The sequence below is a fragment of the Lampetra planeri genome, chromosome 22 (genome assembly GCF_965212315.1).
Source record: "Lampetra planeri chromosome 22, kcLamPlan1.2.h2, whole genome shotgun sequence".
In the NCBI taxonomy this organism is placed as follows: Eukaryota; Metazoa; Chordata; class Hyperoartia; order Petromyzontiformes; family Petromyzontidae; genus Lampetra; species Lampetra planeri.
In genome coordinates, this window is record NC_136128.1 from 755,001 (window position 1) to 775,000 (window position 20,000).

At 50.7% G+C, this 20,000-nt stretch overlaps 20 non-coding genes and 6 pseudogenes across 20 annotated transcripts; all 26 read right to left on the reverse strand.

The window, feature by feature from the left end:
* Nucleotides 1-243: 243 nt before the first annotated feature.
* On the reverse strand, nucleotides 244-362 carry LOC144725212 (5S ribosomal RNA). Its single transcript, XR_013586692.1, has one exon. It is a non-coding gene; the product is annotated as a 5S ribosomal RNA (ribosomal RNA).
* Nucleotides 363-611: 249 nt separating this feature from the next.
* LOC144725994 (5S ribosomal RNA) lies at nucleotides 612-730 on the reverse strand. Its single transcript, XR_013587058.1, has one exon. It is a non-coding gene; the product is annotated as a 5S ribosomal RNA (ribosomal RNA).
* An 896-nt stretch (nucleotides 731-1,626) lies between these two features.
* On the reverse strand, nucleotides 1,627-1,745 carry LOC144725216 (5S ribosomal RNA). Its single transcript, XR_013586696.1, has one exon. It is a non-coding gene; the product is annotated as a 5S ribosomal RNA (ribosomal RNA).
* A 248-nt stretch (nucleotides 1,746-1,993) lies between these two features.
* Nucleotides 1,994-2,112, reverse strand: LOC144725968 (5S ribosomal RNA). The gene has a single exon (XR_013587033.1). It is a non-coding gene; the product is annotated as a 5S ribosomal RNA (ribosomal RNA).
* A 249-nt stretch (nucleotides 2,113-2,361) lies between these two features.
* On the reverse strand, nucleotides 2,362-2,480 carry LOC144725935 (5S ribosomal RNA). Its single transcript, XR_013587001.1, has one exon. It is a non-coding gene; the product is annotated as a 5S ribosomal RNA (ribosomal RNA).
* Nucleotides 2,481-2,729: 249 nt separating this feature from the next.
* LOC144725208 (5S ribosomal RNA) lies at nucleotides 2,730-2,848 on the reverse strand. The gene has a single exon (XR_013586688.1). It is a non-coding gene; the product is annotated as a 5S ribosomal RNA (ribosomal RNA).
* A 249-nt stretch (nucleotides 2,849-3,097) lies between these two features.
* LOC144725244 (5S ribosomal RNA) lies at nucleotides 3,098-3,216 on the reverse strand. The gene has a single exon (XR_013586721.1). It is a non-coding gene; the product is annotated as a 5S ribosomal RNA (ribosomal RNA).
* A 249-nt stretch (nucleotides 3,217-3,465) lies between these two features.
* On the reverse strand, nucleotides 3,466-3,584 carry LOC144725263 (5S ribosomal RNA). The gene has a single exon (XR_013586739.1). It is a non-coding gene; the product is annotated as a 5S ribosomal RNA (ribosomal RNA).
* Nucleotides 3,585-3,833: 249 nt separating this feature from the next.
* On the reverse strand, nucleotides 3,834-3,952 carry LOC144725918 (5S ribosomal RNA). Its single transcript, XR_013586984.1, has one exon. It is a non-coding gene; the product is annotated as a 5S ribosomal RNA (ribosomal RNA).
* Nucleotides 3,953-4,201: 249 nt separating this feature from the next.
* LOC144725245 (5S ribosomal RNA) lies at nucleotides 4,202-4,320 on the reverse strand. Its single transcript, XR_013586722.1, has one exon. It is a non-coding gene; the product is annotated as a 5S ribosomal RNA (ribosomal RNA).
* A 249-nt stretch (nucleotides 4,321-4,569) lies between these two features.
* LOC144725956 (5S ribosomal RNA) lies at nucleotides 4,570-4,688 on the reverse strand. Its single transcript, XR_013587021.1, has one exon. It is a non-coding gene; the product is annotated as a 5S ribosomal RNA (ribosomal RNA).
* A 249-nt stretch (nucleotides 4,689-4,937) lies between these two features.
* On the reverse strand, nucleotides 4,938-5,056 carry LOC144725206 (5S ribosomal RNA). The gene has a single exon (XR_013586686.1). It is a non-coding gene; the product is annotated as a 5S ribosomal RNA (ribosomal RNA).
* A 249-nt stretch (nucleotides 5,057-5,305) lies between these two features.
* On the reverse strand, nucleotides 5,306-5,424 carry LOC144726104 (5S ribosomal RNA). The gene has a single exon (XR_013587164.1). It is a non-coding gene; the product is annotated as a 5S ribosomal RNA (ribosomal RNA).
* A 249-nt stretch (nucleotides 5,425-5,673) lies between these two features.
* LOC144725686 (5S ribosomal RNA) lies at nucleotides 5,674-5,792 on the reverse strand (annotated as a pseudogene).
* An 8,071-nt stretch (nucleotides 5,793-13,863) lies between these two features.
* On the reverse strand, nucleotides 13,864-13,982 carry LOC144726137 (5S ribosomal RNA). Its single transcript, XR_013587196.1, has one exon. It is a non-coding gene; the product is annotated as a 5S ribosomal RNA (ribosomal RNA).
* Nucleotides 13,983-14,231: 249 nt separating this feature from the next.
* LOC144725316 (5S ribosomal RNA) lies at nucleotides 14,232-14,350 on the reverse strand (annotated as a pseudogene).
* Nucleotides 14,351-14,597: 247 nt separating this feature from the next.
* LOC144726150 (5S ribosomal RNA) lies at nucleotides 14,598-14,716 on the reverse strand. Its single transcript, XR_013587209.1, has one exon. It is a non-coding gene; the product is annotated as a 5S ribosomal RNA (ribosomal RNA).
* An 897-nt stretch (nucleotides 14,717-15,613) lies between these two features.
* On the reverse strand, nucleotides 15,614-15,732 carry LOC144725991 (5S ribosomal RNA). Its single transcript, XR_013587055.1, has one exon. It is a non-coding gene; the product is annotated as a 5S ribosomal RNA (ribosomal RNA).
* Nucleotides 15,733-15,982: 250 nt separating this feature from the next.
* On the reverse strand, nucleotides 15,983-16,091 carry LOC144725595 (5S ribosomal RNA; annotated as a pseudogene).
* Nucleotides 16,092-16,340: 249 nt separating this feature from the next.
* Nucleotides 16,341-16,459, reverse strand: LOC144725941 (5S ribosomal RNA). The gene has a single exon (XR_013587007.1). It is a non-coding gene; the product is annotated as a 5S ribosomal RNA (ribosomal RNA).
* Nucleotides 16,460-16,708: 249 nt separating this feature from the next.
* LOC144725675 (5S ribosomal RNA) lies at nucleotides 16,709-16,828 on the reverse strand (annotated as a pseudogene).
* Nucleotides 16,829-17,717: 889 nt separating this feature from the next.
* On the reverse strand, nucleotides 17,718-17,836 carry LOC144725992 (5S ribosomal RNA). Its single transcript, XR_013587056.1, has one exon. It is a non-coding gene; the product is annotated as a 5S ribosomal RNA (ribosomal RNA).
* A 250-nt stretch (nucleotides 17,837-18,086) lies between these two features.
* On the reverse strand, nucleotides 18,087-18,195 carry LOC144725596 (5S ribosomal RNA; annotated as a pseudogene).
* A 249-nt stretch (nucleotides 18,196-18,444) lies between these two features.
* Nucleotides 18,445-18,563, reverse strand: LOC144725942 (5S ribosomal RNA). Its single transcript, XR_013587008.1, has one exon. It is a non-coding gene; the product is annotated as a 5S ribosomal RNA (ribosomal RNA).
* Nucleotides 18,564-18,812: 249 nt separating this feature from the next.
* On the reverse strand, nucleotides 18,813-18,932 carry LOC144725613 (5S ribosomal RNA; annotated as a pseudogene).
* An 888-nt stretch (nucleotides 18,933-19,820) lies between these two features.
* Nucleotides 19,821-19,939, reverse strand: LOC144726138 (5S ribosomal RNA). Its single transcript, XR_013587197.1, has one exon. It is a non-coding gene; the product is annotated as a 5S ribosomal RNA (ribosomal RNA).
* Between the last annotated feature and the right edge of the window lie 61 nt (nucleotides 19,940-20,000).

The following is a 20,000-nucleotide window of genomic DNA, read 5'->3' on the forward strand; positions in this document are numbered from 1 at the left end:
TGCAGAGACCTGACGCACATTCATATGTTAAAATCAAGATTCAACTCTACTGCGGGAGGTCAACACTCATGAAAACGTTTATTCTGGACTCCTGGTTGAGCACCGAAAGAGTGGCATTAAACGGTCTTTTACAAGAAAATCTTGATCCCAATGCAGTACACCATATCCGCGTGCAATTGGCAGGTGAACTGACTAGGTGAATTGAAGAGTAAAACACGACCCATCCAGATACGAAAATGCAAAAGCCTACAACACCTGGTAATCCCAGGCAGTCTCCCATCTAAGTACTAACCAGGCTCGACCCTGCTTAGCTTCCAAGATCAAACGAGATCGGGCGCATTCAGGGTGATATTGTCGTAGGCCATACTTGCAGAGACCTGACGCACATTCATATGTTAAAATCAAGATTCAACTCTACTGCCGGAGGTCAACACTCATGAAAAGATTTATTCTGGACTCCTGGTTGAGCCCCGAAAGAGTGGCATTAAACGGTCTTTTACAAGAAAATCATGATCCCAATGCAGTACACCATATCCGCGTGCAATTGGCAGGTGAACTGACTGGGTGAATTGAAGAGTAAAACGCGACCCATCCAGATACGAAAATGCAAAAGCCTACAACACCTGGTATTCCCAGGCAGTCTCCCATCCAAGTACTAACCAGGCTCGACCCTGCTTAGTTTCCGAGATCAGACGAGATCGGGCGCAATCAGGGTGATATGGTCGTAGGCCATACTTACAGAGACCGGACGCACATTCATATGTTAAAATCTAGATTCAACTCTACTGCGGGAGGTCAACACTCATGAAAACGTTTATTCTGGACTCCTGGTTGAGCCCCGAAAGAGTGGCATTAAACCGTCTTTTACAAGAAAATTTTGATCCCAATGCAGTACACCATATCCGCGTGCAATTGGCAGGTGAACTGACTGGGTGAATTGAAGAGTAAAACGCGACCCATCTATATATATAAAATCGCAAATCTGTCTGTCTGTCTGTGTGTGTGTCTGTCTGTCTGTGTGTCGCCGTACCATACGCAGTTTAATTGGACGAAATGTGAGGGATTTGCGAGACACGATTGGTCCGTTTGGTTTTCCACGGCGGTTGCCCCTGGCAACGGGTAGCGACGCATTCGCTGCGGGGTGGACGCAATTTTTAATTCCCGTTAAAAATATGCGCACGCATTAACACGCGACTCTGAGGTAAATTCATCAAAGTTTCACGTCCTTTTCACTCCCCCCCCCACCCCAATGTGTGCAATTACTATTATAGGTTCGGTAGATAATAAAATTATAGCGATTAGACAGTATTATTGTAGCGCGGGGGGGGGGGGGGGGGGGGGTAACGGCCCCAGTACCCAGCCTCAGCTGGATGGGCAATCTAGGCGAGGCCGGAGGCTCTGCACGGTACTAGGCCTCGGCACCCCACCCGTGTCAAGCGACGACTTTGTGGTATAAACTCGATATACCCAGCGTTGCCCGGGGGAAAAATACATTTAATATCTTCTGAAAACTTTCAAACATTACATAACAATGAAATCTGTGTATATATGTAAGGTTATTAAGAAATATATTTTTCACCCGGGCAACGCCGGGTACTTCTGCTAGTCCAGATACGAAAATGCAAAAGCCTACAACATCTGGTATTCCCAGGCAGTCCCCCATCCAAGTACTAACCAGGCTCGACCCTGCTTAGCTTCTGAGATCAGACGAGATCGGGCGCATTCAGGGTGATATGGTAGTAGGCCAAACTTGCAGAGACCTGACGCACATTCATATGTAAAAATCAAGATTCAACTCTACTGGGGAGGGCAACACTCATGAAAACGTTAATTCTGGACTCCTGGTTGAGCCCCGAAAGAGTGGCATTAAATCGTCTTTTACAAGAAAATCTGGATCCCAATGCAGTACACCATATCCATGTGCAATTGGCAGGTGAACTGACTGGGTGAATTGAAGAGTAAAACGCGACCCATCCAGATGCGAAAATGCAAAAGCCTACAACACCTGGTATTCCCAGGCAGTCTCCCATCCAAGTACTAACCAGGCTCGACCCTGTTTAGCTTCCAAGATCAGACGAGATCGGGCGCATTCAGGGTGATATGGTCGTAGGCCATACTTGCAGAGACCTGACGCACATTCATATGTTAAAATCAAGATTCAACTCTACTGCGGGTGGTCAACACTCATGAAAACGTTTATTCTGGACTCCTGGTTGAGCCCCGAAAGAGTGGCATTAAACGGTTTTTTACAAGAAAATCTTGATCCCAATGCAGTACACCATATCCACGTGCAATTGGCAGGTGAACTGACTGGGTGAATTGAAGAGTAAAACGCGACCCATCCAGATGCGAAAATGCAAAAGCCTACAACACCTGGTATTCCCAGGTAGTCTCCCATCCAAGTACTAACCAGGCTCGACCCTGCTTAGCTTCTGAGATCAGACGAGATCGGGCGCATTCAGGGTGATATGGTCGTAGGCCATGCTTGCAGAGACCTGACGCACATTCATATGTTAAAATCAAGATTCAACTCTACTGTGGGCGGTCAACACTCATGAAAACGTTTATTCTGGACTCCTGTTTGAGCCCCGAAAGAGTGGCATTAAACGGTTTTTTACAAGAAAATCTTGATCCCAATGCAGTACACCATATCCACGTGCAATTGGCAGGTGAACTGACTGGGTGAATTGAAGAGTAAAACGCGACCCATCCAGATGCGAAAATGCAAAAGCCTACAACACCTGGTATTCCCAGGCAGTCTCTCATCCAAGTACTAACCAGGCTCGATCCTGCTTAGCTTCCGAGATCAAAGGAGATCGGGCGTATTCAGGGTGATATGGTCGTAGGCCATACTTGCAGAGACCTGACGCACATTCATATGTTAAAATCAAGATTCAACTCTACTGCGGGAGGTCAACACTGATGAAAACGTTTATTCTGGACTCCTGGTTGAGCCCCGAAAGAGTGGCATTAAACGGTTTTTTACAAGAAAATCTGGATCCCAATGCAGTACACCATATCCACGTGCAATTGGCAGGTGAACTGACTGGGTGAATTGAAGAGTAAAACGCGACCCATCCAGATGCGAAAATGCAAAAGCCTACAACACCTGGTATTCCCAGGCAGTCTCTCATCCAAGTACTAACCAGGCTCGATCCTGCTTTGCTTCCGAGATCAAAGGAGATCGGGCGCATTCAGGGTGATATGGTCGTAGGCCATACTTGCAGAGACCTGACGCACATTCATATGTTAAAATCAAGATTCAACTCTACTGCGGGCGGTCAACACTCATGAAAACGTTTATTCTGGACTCCTGGTTGAGCCCCGAAAGAGTGGCATTAAACGGTTTTTTACAAGAAAATCTTGATCCCAATGCAGTACACCATATCCACTTGCAATTGGCAGGTGAACTGACTGGGTGAATTGAAGAGTAAAACGCGACCCATCCAGATGCGAAAATGCAAAAGCCTACAACACCTGGTATTCCCAGGCAGTCTCTCATCCAAGTACTAACCAGGCTCGATCCTGCTTAGCTTTCGAGATCAAAGGAGATCGGGCGCATTCAGGGTGATATGGTCGTAGGCCATACTTGCAGAGACCTGACGCACATTCATATGTTAAAATCAAGATTCAACTCTACTGCGGGAGGTCAACACTCATGAAAACGTTAATTCTGGACTCCTGGTTGATCCCCGAAAGAGTGACATTAAACGGTCTTTTACAAGAAAATCTGGATCCCAATGCAGTACACCATATCCACGTGCAATTGGCAGGTGAACTGACTGGGTGAATTGAAGAGTAAAACGCGACCCATCCAGATGCGAAAATGCAAAAGCCTACAACACCTGGTATTCCCAGGCAGTCTCCCATCCAAGTACTAACCAGGCTCGACCCTGCTTAGCTTCCAAGATCAGACGAGATCGGGCGCATTCAGGGTGATATGGTCGTAGGCCATACTTGCAGAGACCTGACGCACATTCATATGTTAAAATCAAGATTCAACTCTACTGCGGGCGGTCAACACTGATGAAAACGTTTATTCTGGACTCCTGGTTGAGCCCCGAAAGAGTGGCATTAAACGGTTTTTTACAAGAAAATCTTGATCCCAATGCAGTACACCATATCCACGTGCAATTGGCAGGTGAACTGACTGGGTGAATTGAAGAATAAAACGCGACCCATCCAGATGCGAAAATGCAAAAGCCTACAACACCTGGTATTCCCAGGCAGTCTCTCATCCAAGTACTAACCAGGCTCGATCCTGCTTTGCTTCCGAGATCAAAGGAGATCGGGCGCATTCAGGGTGATATGGTCGTAGGCCATACTTGCAGAGACCTGACGCACATTCATATGTTAAAATCAAGATTCAACTCTACTGCGGGCGGTCAACACTCATGAAAACGTTTATTCTGGACTCCTGGTTGAGCCCCGAAAGAGTGACATTAAACGGTCTTTTACAAGAAAATCTGGATCCCAATGCAGTACACCATATCCACGTGCAATTGGCAGGTGAACTGACTGGGTGAATTGAAGAGTAAAACGCGACCCATCCAGATGCGAAAATGCAAAAGCCTACAACACCTGGTATTCCCAGGCAGTCTCCCATCCAAGTACTAACCAGGCTCGACCCTGCTTAGCTTCTGAGATCAGACGAGATCGGGCGCATTCAGGGTGATATGGTCGTAGGCCATACTTGCAGAGACCTGACGCACATTCATATGTAAAAATCAAGATTCAACTCTACTGCGGGAGGTCAACACTCATGAAAATGTTTATTCTGGACTCCTGGTTGAGCCCCGAAAGAGTGGCATTAAACGGTTTTTTACAAAAAAATCTTGATCCCAATGCAGTACACCATATCCACGTGCAATTGGCAGGTGAACTGACTGGGTGAATTGAAGAGTTAAACGCGACCCATCCAGATGCGAAAATGCAAAAGCCTACAACACCTGGTATTCCCAGGCAGTCTCCCATCCAAGTACTAACCAGGCTCGACCCTGCTTAGCTTCCAAGGGCAGACGAGTTCGGGCGCATTTAGGGTGATATGGTCGTAGGCCATACTTGCAGAGACCTGACGCACATTCATATGTAAAAATCAAGATTCAACTCTACTGCGGGAGGTCAACACTCATGAAAACGTTTATTCTGGACTCCTGGTTGAGCCCCAAAAGAGTGGCATTAAACGGTCTATTACAAGAAAATCTTGATCCCAATGCAGTACACCATATCCACGTGCAATTGGCAAGTGAACTGACTGGGTGAATTGAAGAGTTAAACGCGACCCATCCAGATGCGAAAATGCAAAAGCCTACAACACCTGGTATTCCCAGGCAGTCTCCCATCCAAGTACTAACCAGGCTCGACCCTGCTTAGCTTCCAAGGTCAGACGAGATCGGGCGCATTTAGGGTGATATGGTCGTAGGCCATACTTGCAGAGACCTGACGCACATTCATATGTAAAAATCAAGATTCAACTCTACTGCGGGTGGTCAACACTCATGAAAACGTTTATTCTGGACTCCTGGTTGAGCCCCGAAAGAGTGGCATTAAACGGTTTTTTACAAGAAAATCTTGATCCCAATGCAGTACACCATATCCACGTGCAATTGGCAGGTGAACTGACTGGGTGAATTGAAGAGTAAAACGCGACCCATCCAGATGCGAAAATGCAAAAGCCTACAACACCTGGTATTCCCAAGCAGTCTCCCACCCAAGAACTAACCAGGCTCGACCCTGCTTAGCTTTTGAAATCAGACGAGATCGGGCGCATTTAGGGTTATATGGTCGAAGGTCATACTTGTGTAATAAATGACTTGACCACGATCTCTGGCTCAGTGTCCTTTATTCGGTCCGTACTGCGTTCCCACACGGCTGTCTCTCTTATTCTCTCTGTGCTGGTTCCGATGTCACTCCAGTCCACATCAGCAGCCCCGCTGCTGTTCTTGTCGCTCTTGCAGCCCCACAGCAGCTCCGCTGCTGTACTCTCACACAGCTCCCTTGGCTGTTCCTGCTGCAGCTCTGACAGCCTCGTGCTGTCTCGCCTTCTCGTCGCTCCTGCGACTCTTGGCAGCCACCCCGCTGCCCCTCACACACAGCCTTACTGCCTATCTCTATCTGCAGCTTTACACCTCCCAGTAGCTCCCTACTGTTCCCAGGGTTGGCTCCCGCTTCTGACGGTGCCCCCTCGGCTCGTACGCCCGCGTGGCCCCACACCTTTCCATTCACACCCCGACTGCCTTCTCCTTCCGGTTTACCCGCTTAAGGACCCCCTACCTTTCACCCACGTCACCTGGCTCCGCCTCCTCGTGACGTCACATCCGGAAGGTCGCTTTCGCCCGCATTACACCACCCTCCCCCATAGAAAAAACCCAGCCGACCTCGGCTGAACAACACCAAAGCGTAATGCGGTGAACCGACCTTCCCCCTTAAAGGACACTAAGCATGCAATATAACAACAAGAACAACACACAAGTAACATCGACGAACGTACGAAAGCATGCGATAAATACGACGGCAAGAACAAGAACAATAACAACATACAATCAACGAAACGTAAGCGATTTGGAACGAGTGCGGGTCGCCGGCCCGTCCCGGACGGTCGGCGGCCCACTTGTAGAACGGGGACGCGATGGAACACGAGAAATGACAGGGGGTAATTCCCCTGCTGCGATTGGAAGTCCACCGACATCTCGTGTCCCTGACGAATCAGTCTTGGTCGTATTCCGCGAATGCGCCTGCAGCGGGGTCGGAAGGGTCGCCGGGCTTGAAGGTCCCGCAGCCCTGGCAGGCGCCCTCCGAACAGGCCCACTCCTCCCCCGCGGTGTCACGGTCGGCCTGTCTGGAACAGGTACGACAGGCGCTCTAGCAAGATCAATGGACGCAGGCGGGGAAGAGTCAGAGTCAGCAGCAACAGACCCCGGCAAGGCAACATTGGGAGATGACGCATCACGTTGGGGAGCAACATATGGTTTCAACCGCGACGTATGAACAAACCAACGGCGAGAACCAAACTGAACGCGCGCCGACTGTGGATTGGGAACCTCAATGAGGCGCACAGGACCATGCCAAGGTTTGTGCAATTTAGGAGAGGTCCCCGGCCGCACCTGCGGGCAATGGAGCAAGGCCAGGTCTCCCACCTTCCAGGGGCACTCCCCCTCAGACCGCCGAGCATACCGCTCGTTCCGGGCCTGGGCTTTGGCCGTAGCCACGCGGGCGTTTTCCCGCGCCTCCGTAACCCGGCGAACCGTGTCCTGAATGTATTCAGGGAGTGGTTTACGAGGTCCCTTCACCCCAGTACCCAATTGCACATCCACCGGAGGCACGTTTTCCCGACCATACATAAGGTAAAACGGCGAATACCCTGTAGCCGCATGGGGCGTCATCCTGTACGCCGAAAGCACTCCGGGGATGTGCAGATCCCAATCCGATTGCTGTTCACTCACAGTATGGCAAAGCATGGCAGACAATGTCCTGTTCAGCCGCTCAACCATACCATCCGTCTGCGGATGGTATGGAGATGTCCGTATCTTCTTAGTCCCAAGGCCTGCGCACACTTCAGCCAATAATTTAGAAGAGAAATTTCGGCCCTGGTCCGTGAGGAGTCTCTCCGGCGCCCCCTTGTCCATAATGTACCCAAACAAAAAGGCGTCGGTGATGGCCGCGGCCGACTGATCGGGCAACGGCCAGGCCATCGGCCAACGGGAGAGATACTCAACCCCTACCAGCAAATATTTATTTCCCCTCGCCGATGGTGGGAAGGGTCCCAATATGTCCAGTGCCACCAATTCATTGACTCGAGACACCTGAATCGACTGGAGAGGCGGCACGTAAGGATGTTTAGGCGGCTTACGCCGGGCGCATTCAGGGCACGCGCGCACGTGCCCTACGACATCTGTCGCCATGCCGTGCCAAAAATAATGACGTTGTAACGTCAACAAGGTCTTCTGCACCCCTAAATGCAATAGTATGTCACAATGGAGAGTTCTAATCAACTCAAATCGCAAGGACGTTGGTACCACCACACGCCAGCTTTCCTGGAACCTTTCTTGCCACATAAGCAGACCATCTCGGAGAGCGGTTCGCGGCCCCACAGCCGAACTCGGACTCCCATTGTCCCTCATAGACCGCTTCCGCATGGACAACAACGACTCGTCCATCATCTGTTCCCGAATCCAGACAGACCGCGGCAGATTCAAAACCCCATCAGTCGGTCCCGGTTCCATCGGAGTATCCGACTTCCCGACGGCCAACGTAAGCGGCTGAGGGGGGTTCAGAATCGGCGAACACCTATGCGTCCCCGACGCACATTTACAAGGGGCGCGCCCTGGTAATCTGGAAAGTGCGTCAGCGTTCGCATGGCGCACTCCCTTCCGATGTTGAATTTGGAAGGAAAATTCCTGCAGCGTGTCCAACCAACGTGCCCACTGTCCCGATGGCTGGTCCATTTTAAGTGCATATTGCAAGGCCGCATGATCCGTACGCACAATAAAAGAACGACCGTAAAGGTACGGTCGAAATTGCCGTAGGAAAAAAACAACCGCCAAAAGTTCTCTACGAGTGACACAGTAGCGTGTTTCCGCAGGCGACAAGACTCGGCTACCATACGCCACGACGCGCTCTACGTCCCCTTTAGACTGTGATAATACCGCCCCAATACCTGTGTCACTCGCGTCCGTATCAAGAATGAAAGGGCGATCAAAATCGGGATAATCCAATGTCGGGGCCGTAGCCAATAGATCACGCAGACTCCGAAAGGCCGCCTCTTCCGGCTCTCCCCAAACAAATTTCCGTCCTTTACCCGTAAGGAGATGCAAGGGCCTCGCAATCGTCGCAAACCCCGGCACAAATCTTCGGTAATACGAGGCAAATCCCAAAAACCGCCGAACATCCCCCACAGAGGCCGGAGTCGGCCAATCCCGGACACACGCCGTCTTTTCCGGATCCGTGGACACCCCCTCTGCACTCACAATGTGCCCCAAATAACGGACGGACCGTTGCAGTAGGTGGCATTTCTTTGGTTTGAATTTCAAATTGGCAGAGCGCATCCTCGTGAACACTGTCTCCAGCCGCGTTAAATGTTCCTCAAATGTGCGGCTGAACACAATAATATCGTCCAAATATATAAGACACGTCTCCCACTGCAACCCCGTCAAAACGAGCTCCATCAATCTTTGAAATGTAGCAGGGGCCGCATTCAATCCCATCGGGAGGCAGTTGAATTGAAATAACCCCTGCGGTGTACGGAATGCGGTTTTCTCCCGTGAGGACTCGTCAAGGGGAAGCTGCCAAAATCCCGAAGAGAGGTCCAGTGTGGAAAAGAACTTAGCCCCCGACAATGCGTCAAGGGAGTCGTCCATACGCGGCAGGGGGTACGCATCTGCCACCGATATCTTATTCAATTTTCGGAAATCGACACAAAATCGCAAGTTGCCATCCTTTTTCTTAACCAAGACCACAGGAGCGCCCCATGGGCTGTTAGATGGCGATATAATGTCCGCAGCCAACATGTCTTCCACCGCCCCCCGAACGTGTTCTCGCTCCGCTGGACTCATCCGATGCGAATTTAACCGAATAGGGGCAGCGTCGCCCGTCTCAATGTGATGGGAAAGCAACGATGTGCGTCCCAAATCCAAATCGTCGGAGCTGAACACATCCAAATACGTCAGCAACAATTTACGCAGCGCATCACGTTGCCCCACGGACAGGGAAGAATTTTCGTCACATAAGGTAGCGATCCAACGATTATCCGAACCCCTTGGCTCGGAAACACCAGCGACCACTCCCCGGCGATGCGGACAATCGTGCGTCGCAAACGCCGTAGTGGCATGTGCCACAACCGTACCGGCCGGAACACGGATGTTTTCCACCCCCGCATTAAGCACCTGTAAAACCGGTAATTGATCCGGCCGGACGATGGTCTGTGCCCCAACTAACGCCAATCCCGTTGTTATCGTGGCGGATGGTGACAACAAGACCCCTAATGCTCCTAGCCGATTGGGCAGGGGCTTCCGATACCGCAAGGGTATAAGCATCTGTGAACCAGGTGGGATGTCCACAGATGCGACGGACAGCGCCTGCACCTGTACGGCCGAAGCAGGTCGCCCCCAGGGCGACGGCAGAAACGAGATTCGACGGCCCCCCGGCAATTCAATACAATTCTCATTGATTTTAATCAAAATGGGCATCTTAGCCAAAAAATCCGTGCCTAGTAAGCAAGGAACCGCCAAAGATCTCGATATTAACACAACGCCCGAAGCCGACACATCCCCTATAGATATCTTAGCATCCACCTGGCCCACGATACCCATACTACCCCCGTTCGTAGCGACGCAAGACCCATAAACCGGACGCACAGCCCCCGGCGGAATGCCCAACAGATGGAAAATGACATCCGATATAATAGTCGCAGACGCTCCCGAGTCGACCAAAATGCGCACGTCCACACCTTGTATGGACCCCGGTACAGTGGACGAACCCGTAGCGGCCGCGACAACTCTCCGTGCCAATTTGCGCCACTGCGTAACTGAATGACAAGGCCCCGTCGATGGCCCTTCTTTAACAACAACAATAGGATCGCGCAACAAAGGTGGTGGGTGAGGTGTAAAGCCTTGCCGAGTGTCTGGTGCGTGCCGACATGCCTGTTTCGGAGGTTCCTTGGTCGGCTTGTCCGGTGTTGTGGGCTCCTGCTGCGGCGGACCCGGGAAGCGGGCCCAGCAATCTTTGGCGTAATGGCCCCTACGGCCGCAGCGGAAGCAATCGGCCTCGTTGCGCCGAAGCGCAGGTCTTGCATCCCGGTGGCCCCGTCCCGATGGCGTAGCGCGCGGCCCCGGCCTTCCGCGTCCCGACCATGGAGAGGAGGCAGCCGTCAGCTCCTGTGGACCCCGCTCATCCGGCACATAGATCGCCCTTGTGGGGTCCCACCCCATCGCGCCTCCTTCCTTGACGGGCCCACCCGTCCATGCCGCCACTTGCTTCCAGCGACGGAGATTAAACTGCGCATCCAGACACTTTGCTGCCGCCCGGGACGTGAGCTTCTCATGCCCACACACAGGCATGGGGATCCCCAGATCCCGAGACAGCTCCAGCATTTTTCCCAATATGAGAGGCTCGAGCAGATCCTGTGGCGTGTCAGGATATGCTGCCATGGCCAGCTCCAACACCGCACCCCTGAACGCCACGGGCGATTCTTCGGGTGCTCGTTGTCGTTGAGCGAATCGCCGATGTGCGTCGTCAGGTGGCTCATAGGCGTCGGCCATTTCCTCAAAAACTCCACATAAAGTCTTCTTCTTATCGGCCGTTATGGAACGGAAAAATCGAACAGATTCGTCGTCCAGTAGAGTCGGCAACACTTCCAAGGCCTCCGCATCGGTCCATCTTGCTGAACGAACCGCCGCCAAAAATCGGCAGGCGAAAGCGCTCCAATCGCCCCCGATAGAGAATTCCTTAACTGTAGTAAGGTGGCGACTCCGACTCCTCTTTACGCCGTCTTCCAATGATGGTTGTTCTGGAGGCAAATTCAAAATGGCGTCGGCCCGCGGCGTGGCCAAGATGGCGGTTTGGCGCCGCGGAGCGCGCAAGATGGCGTCTTCTTGCTGCGTGGCCAATGGCGGCGGCAGGGCAGGCAACGTGGCGGCCCGTGGAGCACCTTCTCGTTCCATCGTCGTCCTTGGCGTAACGAGGTGACATAGATGCGCCAGGACGTCCTTGAGTGTCTCCAGTTGTTCTGCCACCTGTTGCCATCTTTGGTCAGCGTCCGATGTTGTTGACGGACCCGTCATCGCGCCGACATCTTCCACGCCCGTCCCCGTGCTCGCCTCAGCAAGGCTCTCCCCCACCACCCCAGCAGAATCCGTGGTCGGAGGGAATTCGTCGTCGTCGGACAAAGAAGCCGATGCTGGCGCCGGGGGAATTTTCTTCCATACTTGCTTAGACATGCCGTTTCACTTCTGACCCCAGTGTAATAAATGACTTGACCACGATCTCTGGCTCAGTGTCCTTTATTCGGTCCGTACTGCGTTCCCACACGGCTGTCTCTCTTATTCTCTCTGTGCTGGTTCCGATGTCACTCCAGTCCACATCAGCAGCCCCGCTGCTGTTCTTGTCGCTCTTGCAGCCCCACAGCAGCTCCGCTGCTGTACTCTCACACAGCTCCCTTGGCTGTTCCTGCTGCAGCTCTGACAGCCTCGTGCTGTCTCGCCTTCTCGTCGCTCCTGCGACTCTTGGCAGCCACCCCGCTGCCCCTCACACACAGCCTTACTGCCTATCTCTATCTGCAGCTTTACACCTCCCAGTAGCTCCCTACTGTTCCCAGGGTTGGCTCCCGCTTCTGACGGTGCCCCCTCGGCTCGTACGCCCGCGTGGCCCCACACCTTTCCATTCACACCCCGACTGCCTTCTCCTTCCGGTTTACCCGCTTAAGGACCCCCTACCTTTCACCCACGTCACCTGGCTCCGCCTCCTCGTGACGTCACATCCGGAAGGTCGCTTTCGCACACATTACACTTGCAAGAGACCTGACGCACATTCATATGTAAAAATCAAGATTCAACTCTACTGCGGGAGGTCAACACTCATGAAAACGTTTATTCTGGACTCCTGGTTGAGCCCCGAAAGAGCGGCATTAAACGGTCTTTCACAAGAAAATCTTGATCCCAATGCAGTACACCATATCCACGTGCAATTGGCAGGTGAACTGACTGGGTGAATTGAAGAGTAAAACGCGACCCATCTATATATATAAAATCGCAAATCTGTCTGTCTGTCTGTGTGTGTGTCTGTCTGTCTGTGTGTCGCCGGACCATACGCAGTTTCATTGGACGAAATGTGTGGGATTTGTGTGACACGATTGGTCCGTTTGGTTTTCCACGGCAGTTGCCCCTGGCAACGGGTAGCGACGCATTAGCTGCGGGGTGGACGCCATTTTTAATTCCCGTTAAAAATATGCGCACGCATTAACACGCGACTCTGAGGTAAATTCATCAAAGTTTCACGTCCTCTTCACTCCCCCCCCCACCCCAATGTGTGCAATTACTATTATAGGGTCGGTAGATAATACAATTATAGCGATTAGACAGTATTATTGTAGCGCGGGGGGGGGGGGGGGGTAACGGCCCCAGTACCCAGCCTCAGCCGGGTGGGCAATCTAGGCGAGGCCGGAGGCTCTGCACGGTACCAGGCCTCGACACCCCACCCGTGTCAAGCGACGACTTTGTGGTATAAACTCGATATACCCAGCGTTGCCCGGGGGGAAAATACATTTAAAATCTTCTGAAAACTTTCAAACATTACATAACAATGAAATCTGTGTATATATGTGTAATAACAGCTATAGTGGGTTCACGTGGGGGATTGGCTTGCCGGTCCTGCTTGTAGCCAATAAGGGTCGAGATAGGGAGCGTGGGGCCGGCGTGATCACGGCATGTCATCAGGGGTGATTGGCCCAGCCATTGGGGCCCCAGCTAATGGGGATGCGGATAAGAGGCGTGGTCCCGGGAGTGACAGGGAACCATCGAGAACGGTCGAGATTGCCCATGGAGGATTGGCTGGGGGGACCACGTGACGAAGGGATTAAGAGGGAGGAGAGAGGGATGATCGAGAGGAGACGGGGAACTGAACGGGGTGAGAGCCACGCGCGAACGGGACTCCGGGTGCCACGTGCGCGGTGGGAGTTGTGGGAGTCTGCCGCTCTCCGTTGTCTGCCAGCAACGGAGTGTGTGGGAACAAGTGTACCGTGAAGTGAAAATAAAGAAGACCGATTCCGAATCCGTCTCCGGAGAATTATTACATATGTAAGGTTATTAAGAAATATATTTTTCACCCGGGCAACGCCGGGTACTTCTGCTAGTCCAGATGCGAAAATGCAAAAGCCTACAACACCTGGTATTCCCAGGCAGTCTCCCAACCAAGTACTAACCAGGCTCGACCCTGCTTAGCTGCTGAGATCAGACGAGATCGGGTGCATTTAGGGTGATATGGTCGTAGGCCATACTTGCAGAGACCTGACGCACATTCATATGTAAAAATCAAGATTCAACTCTACTGCGGGAGGTCAACACTCATGAATACGTTTATTCTGGACTCCTGGTTGAGCCCCGAAAGAGTGGCATTAAACGGTCTTTTACAAGAAAATCTTGATCCCAATGCAGTACACCATATCCACGTGCAATTGGCAGGTGAACTGACTGGGTGAATTGAAGAGTTAAACACGACCCATCCAGATGCGAAAATGCAAAAGCTTACAACACCTGGTATTCCCAGGCAGTCTCCCATCCAAGTACTAACCAGGCTCGACCCTGCTTAGCTTCTGAAATCAGAGGAGATCGGGCGCATTTAGGGTGATATGGTCGTAGGCCATACTTGCAAGAGACTAGACGCACATTCATATGTAAAAATCAAGATTCAACTCTACTGCCGGAGGTCAACACTCAGGAAAACGTTTATTCTGGACTGGTTGAGCCCCGAAAGAGTGTCATTAAACGGTCTTTTACAAGAAAATCTTGATCCCAATGCAGTACACCATATCCACGTGCAATTGGCAGGTGAACTGACTGGGTGAATAGAAGAGTATAAAGCGACCCATCCAGATGCGAAAATGCTTGAGGCTACAACACCTGGTATTCCCAGGCAGTGTCCCATCCAAGTACTAACCAGGCTCGACCCTGCTTAGCTTCCAAGTTCAAACGAGATCGGGCGCATTCAGGGTGATATGGTCGTAGGCCATACTTGCAGAGACCTGACGCACATTCATATGTAAAAATCAAGATTCAACTCTACTGCGGGAGGTCAACACTCATGAAAACGTTTATTCTGGACTCCTGGTTGAGTCCCGATAGAGTGGCATTAAACGGTCTTTTACAAGAAAATCTTGATCCCAATGCAGTACACCATATCCACGTGCAATTGGCAGGTGAACTGACTGGGTGAATTGAAGAGTAAAACGCGACCCATCTATATATATAAAATCGCAAATCTGTCTGTCTGTCTGTGTGTGTGTCTGTCTGTCTGTGTGTCGCCGGACCATACGCAGTTTCATTGGACGAAATGTGAGGGATTTGCGAGACACGAGTGGTCCGTTTGGTTTTCCACGGCGGTTGCCCCTGGCAACGGGTAGCGACGCATTCGCTGCGGGGTGGACGCCATTTTTAATTCTCGTTAAAAATATGCGCACGCATTAACACGCGACTCTGAGGTAAATTCATCAAAGTTTCACGTCCTCTTCACTCCCCCCCCCCACCCCAATGTGTGCAATTACTATTATAGAGTCGGTAGATAATAAAATTATAGCGATTAGACAGTATTATTGTAGCGCGGGGGGAGGGGGGGGGGGTAACGGCCCCAGTACCCAGCCTCATCAGCCGGGTGGGCAATCTAGGCGAGGCCGGAGGGACTGCACGGTACCAGGCCTCGACACCCCACCCGTGTCAAGCGACGACTTTGTGGTATAAACTCGATATACCCAGCGTTGCCCGGGGTGAAAATACATTTAAAATCTTCTGAAAACTTTCAAACATTACATAACAATGAAATCTGTGTATATATGTAAGGTTATTAAGAAATATATTTTTCACCCGGGCAACGCCGGGTACTTCTGCTAGTCCAGATGCGAAAATGCAAAAGCCTACAACACCTGGTATTCCCAGGCAGTCTCCCATCCAAGTACTAACCAGGCTCGACCCTGCTTAGCTTCTGAGATCAGACGAGATCGGGCGCAATCAGGGTGATATGGTCGTAGGCCGTACTTGCAGAGACCTGACGCACATTCATATGTAAAAATCAAGATTCAACTCTACTGCGGGAGGTCAACACTCATGAATACGTTTATTCTGGACTCCTGGTTGAGCCCCGAAAGAGTGGCATTAAACGGTGTTTTACAAGAAAATCTTGATCCCAATGCAGTACACCATATCCACGTGCAATTGGCAGGTGAACTGACTTGGGTGAATTGAAGAGTAAAACGCGACCCATCCAGATGCGAAAATGCAAAAGCCTACAACACCTGGTATTCCCAGGCAGTCTCCCATCCAAGTACTAACCAGGCTCGACCCTGCTTAGCTTCCGAGATCAGGCACATTCAGGGTGATATGGTCGCCGGCCATACTTGTAGAGACCTGACGCACATTCATTTGTAAAAATCAAGATTCAACTCTACTGCGGGAGGTCAACACTCATGAAAACGTTAATTCTGGACTCCTGGTTGAGCCCCGAAAGAGTGGCATTAAACCGTCTTTTACAAGAAAATCTGGATCCCAATGCAGTACACCATATCCACGTGCAATTGGCAGGTGAACTGACTGGGTGAATTGAAGAGTAAAACGCGACCCATCCAGATGCGAAAATGCAAAAGCCTACAACACCTGGTATTCCCAGGCAGTCACCCATTCAAGTACTAACCAGGCTCGACCCTGCTTAGCTTCCAAGATCAGACGAGATCGGGCGCATTCAGGGTGATATGGTCGTAGGCCATACTTGCAGAGACCTGACGCACATTCATATGTAAAAATCAAGATTCAACTCTACTGCGGGAGGTCAACACTCATGAAAACGTTCATTCTGGACTCCTGGTTGAGCCCCGAAAGAGTGGCATTAAACGGTCTTTTACAAGAAAATCTTGATCCCAATGCAGTACACCATATCCACGTGCAATTGGCAGGTGAACTGACTGGGTGAATTGAAGAGTAAAACGCGACCCATCCAGATGCGAAAATGCAAAAGCCTACAACACCTGGTATTCCCAGGCAGTCTCCCATCCAAGTACTAACCAGGCTCGATCCTGCTTAGTCTTCTAAAATCAGAGGAGATCGGGCGCATTTAGGGTGATATGGTCGTAGGCCATACTTGCAAGAGACTAGACGCACATTCATATGTAAAAATCAAGATTCAACTCTACTGCCGGAGGTAAACACTCAGGAACACGTTTATTCTGGACTGGTTGAGCCCCGAAAGAGTGGCATTAAACGGTCTTTTACAAGAAAATCTTGATCCCAATGCAGTACACCATATCCACGTGCAATTGGCAGGTGAACTGACTGGGTGAATTGAAGAGTAAAACGCGACCCATCTATATATATAAAATCGCAAATCTGTCTGTCTGTGTGTGTGTCTGTCTGTCTGTGTGTCGCCGGACCATACGCAGTTTCATTGGACGAAATGTGAGGGATTTGCGAGACACGATTGGTCCGTTTGGTTTTCCACGGCGGTTGCCCCTGGCAACGGGTAGCGACGCATTCGCTGCGGGGTGGACGCCATTTTTAATTCTCGTTAAAAATATGCGCACGCATTAACACGCGACTCTGAAGTAAATTCATCAAAGTTTCACGTCCTCTTCACTCCCCCACCCCAATGTGTGCAATTACTATTATAGAGTCGGTAGATAATAAAATTATAGCGATTAGACAGTATTATTGTAGCGCGGGGGGAGGGGGGGGGGGGGGTAACGGCCCCAGTACCCAGCCTCATCAGCCGGGTGGGCAATCTAGGCGAGGCCGGAGGGACTGCACGGTACCAGGCCTCGACACCCCACCCGTGTCAAGCGACGACTTTGTGGTATAAACTCGATATACCCAGCGTTGCCCGGGGGGAAAATACATTTAAAATCTTCTGAAAACTTTCAAACATTACATAACAATGAAATCTGTGTATATATGTAAGGTTATTAAGAAATATATTTTTCACCCGGGCAACGCCGGGTACTTCTGCTAGTCCAGATGCGAAAATGCAAAAGCCTACAACACCTGGTATTCCCAGGCAGTCTCCCATCCAAGTACTAACCAGGCTCGACCCTGCTTAGCTTCTGAGATCAGACGAGATCGGGCGCAATCAGGGTGATATGGTCGTAGGCCGTACTTGCAGAGACCTGACGCACATTCATATGTAAAAATCAAGATTCAACTCTACTGCGGGAGGTCAACACTCATGAATACGTTTATTCTGGACTCCTGGTTGAGCCCCGAAAGAGTGGCATTAAACGGTGTTTTACAAGAAAATCTTGATCCCAATGCAGTACACCATATCCACGTGCAATTGGCAGGTGAACTGACTTGGGTGAATTGAAGAGTAAAACGCGACCCATCCAGATGCGAAAATGCAAAAGCCTACAACACCTGGTATTCCCAGGCAGTCTCCCATCCAAGTACTAACCAGGCTCGACCCTGCTTAGCTTCCGAGATCAGGCACATTCAGGGTGATATGGTCGCCGGCCATACTTGTAGAGACCTGACGCACATTCATTTGTAAAAATCAAGATTCAACTCTACTGCGGGAGGTCAACACTCATGAATACGTTTATTCTGGACTCCTGGTTGAGCCCCGAAAGAGTGGCATTAAACGGTGTTTTACAAGAAAATCTTGATCCCAATGCAGTACACCATATCCACGTGCAATTGGCAGGTGAACTGACTGGGTGAATTGAAGAGTAAAACGCGACCCATCCAGATGCGAAAATGCAAAAGCCTACAACACCTGGTATTCCCAGGCAGTCACCCATTCAAGTACTAACCAGGCTCGACCCTGCTTAGCTTCCAAGATCAGACGAGATCGGGCGCATTCAGGGTGATATGGTCGTAGGCCATACTTGCAGAGACCTGACGCACATTCATATGTAAAAATCAAGATTCAACTCTACTGCGGGAGGTCAACACTCATGAAAACGTTCATTCTGGACTCCTGGTTGAGCCCCGAAAGAGTGGCATTAAACGGTCTTTTACAAGAAAATCTTGATCCCAATGCAGTACACCATATCCACGTGCAATTGGCAGGTGAACTGACTGGGTGAATTGAAGAGTAAAACGCGACCCATCCAGATGCGAAAATGCAAAAGCCTACAACACCTGGTATTCCCAGGCAGTCTCCCATCCAAGTACTAACCAGGCTCGATCCTGCTTAGTCTTCTGAAATCAGAGGAGATCGGGCGCATTTAGGGTGATATGGTCGTAGGCCATACTTGCAAGAGACTAGACGCACATTCATATGTAAAAATCAAGATTCAACTCTACTGCCGGAGGTAAACACTCAGGAACACGTTTATTCTGGACTGGTTGAGCCCCGAAAGAGTGGCATTAAACGGTCTTTTACAAGAAAATCTTGATCCCAATGCAGTACACCATATCCACGTGCAATTGGCAGGTGAACTGACTGGGTGAATTGAAGAGTAAAACGCGACCCATCTATATATATAAAATCGCAAATCTGTCTGTCTGTGTGTGTGTCTGTCTGTCTGTGTGTCGCCGGACCATACGCAGTTTCATTGGACGAAATGTGAGGGATTTGCGAGACACGATTGGTCCGTTTGGTTTTCCACGGCGGTTGCCCCTGGCAACGGGTAGCGACGCATTCGCTGCGGGGTGGACGCCATTTTTAATTCTCGTTAAAAATATGCGCACGCATTAACACGCGACTCTGAAGTAAATTCATCAAAGTTTCACGTCCTCTTCACTCCCCCACCCCAATGTGTGCAATTACTATTATAGAGTCGGTAGATAATAAAATTATAGCGATTAGACAGTATTATTGTAGCGCGGGGGGAGGGGGGGGGGGGGTAACGGCCCCAGTACCCAGCCTCATCAGCCGGGTGGGCAATCTAGGCGAGGCCGGAGGGACTGCACGGTACCAGGCCTCGACACCCCACCCGTGTCAAGCGACGACTTTGTGGTATAAACTCGATATACCCAGCGTTGCCCGGGGGGAAAATACATTTAAAATCTTCTGAAAACTTTCAAACATTACATAACAATGAAATCTGTGTATATATGTAAGGTTATTAAGAAATATATTTTTCACCCGGGCAACGCCGGGTACTTCTGCTAGTCCAGATGCGAAAATGCAAAAGCCTACAACACCTGGTATTCCCAGGCAGTCTCCCAACCAAGTACTAACCAGGCTCGACCCTGCTTAGCTGCTGAGATCAGACGAGATCGGGTGCATTTAGGGTGATATGGTCGTAGGCCATACTTGCAGAGACCTGACGCACATTCATATGTAAAAATCAAGATTCAACTCTACTGCGG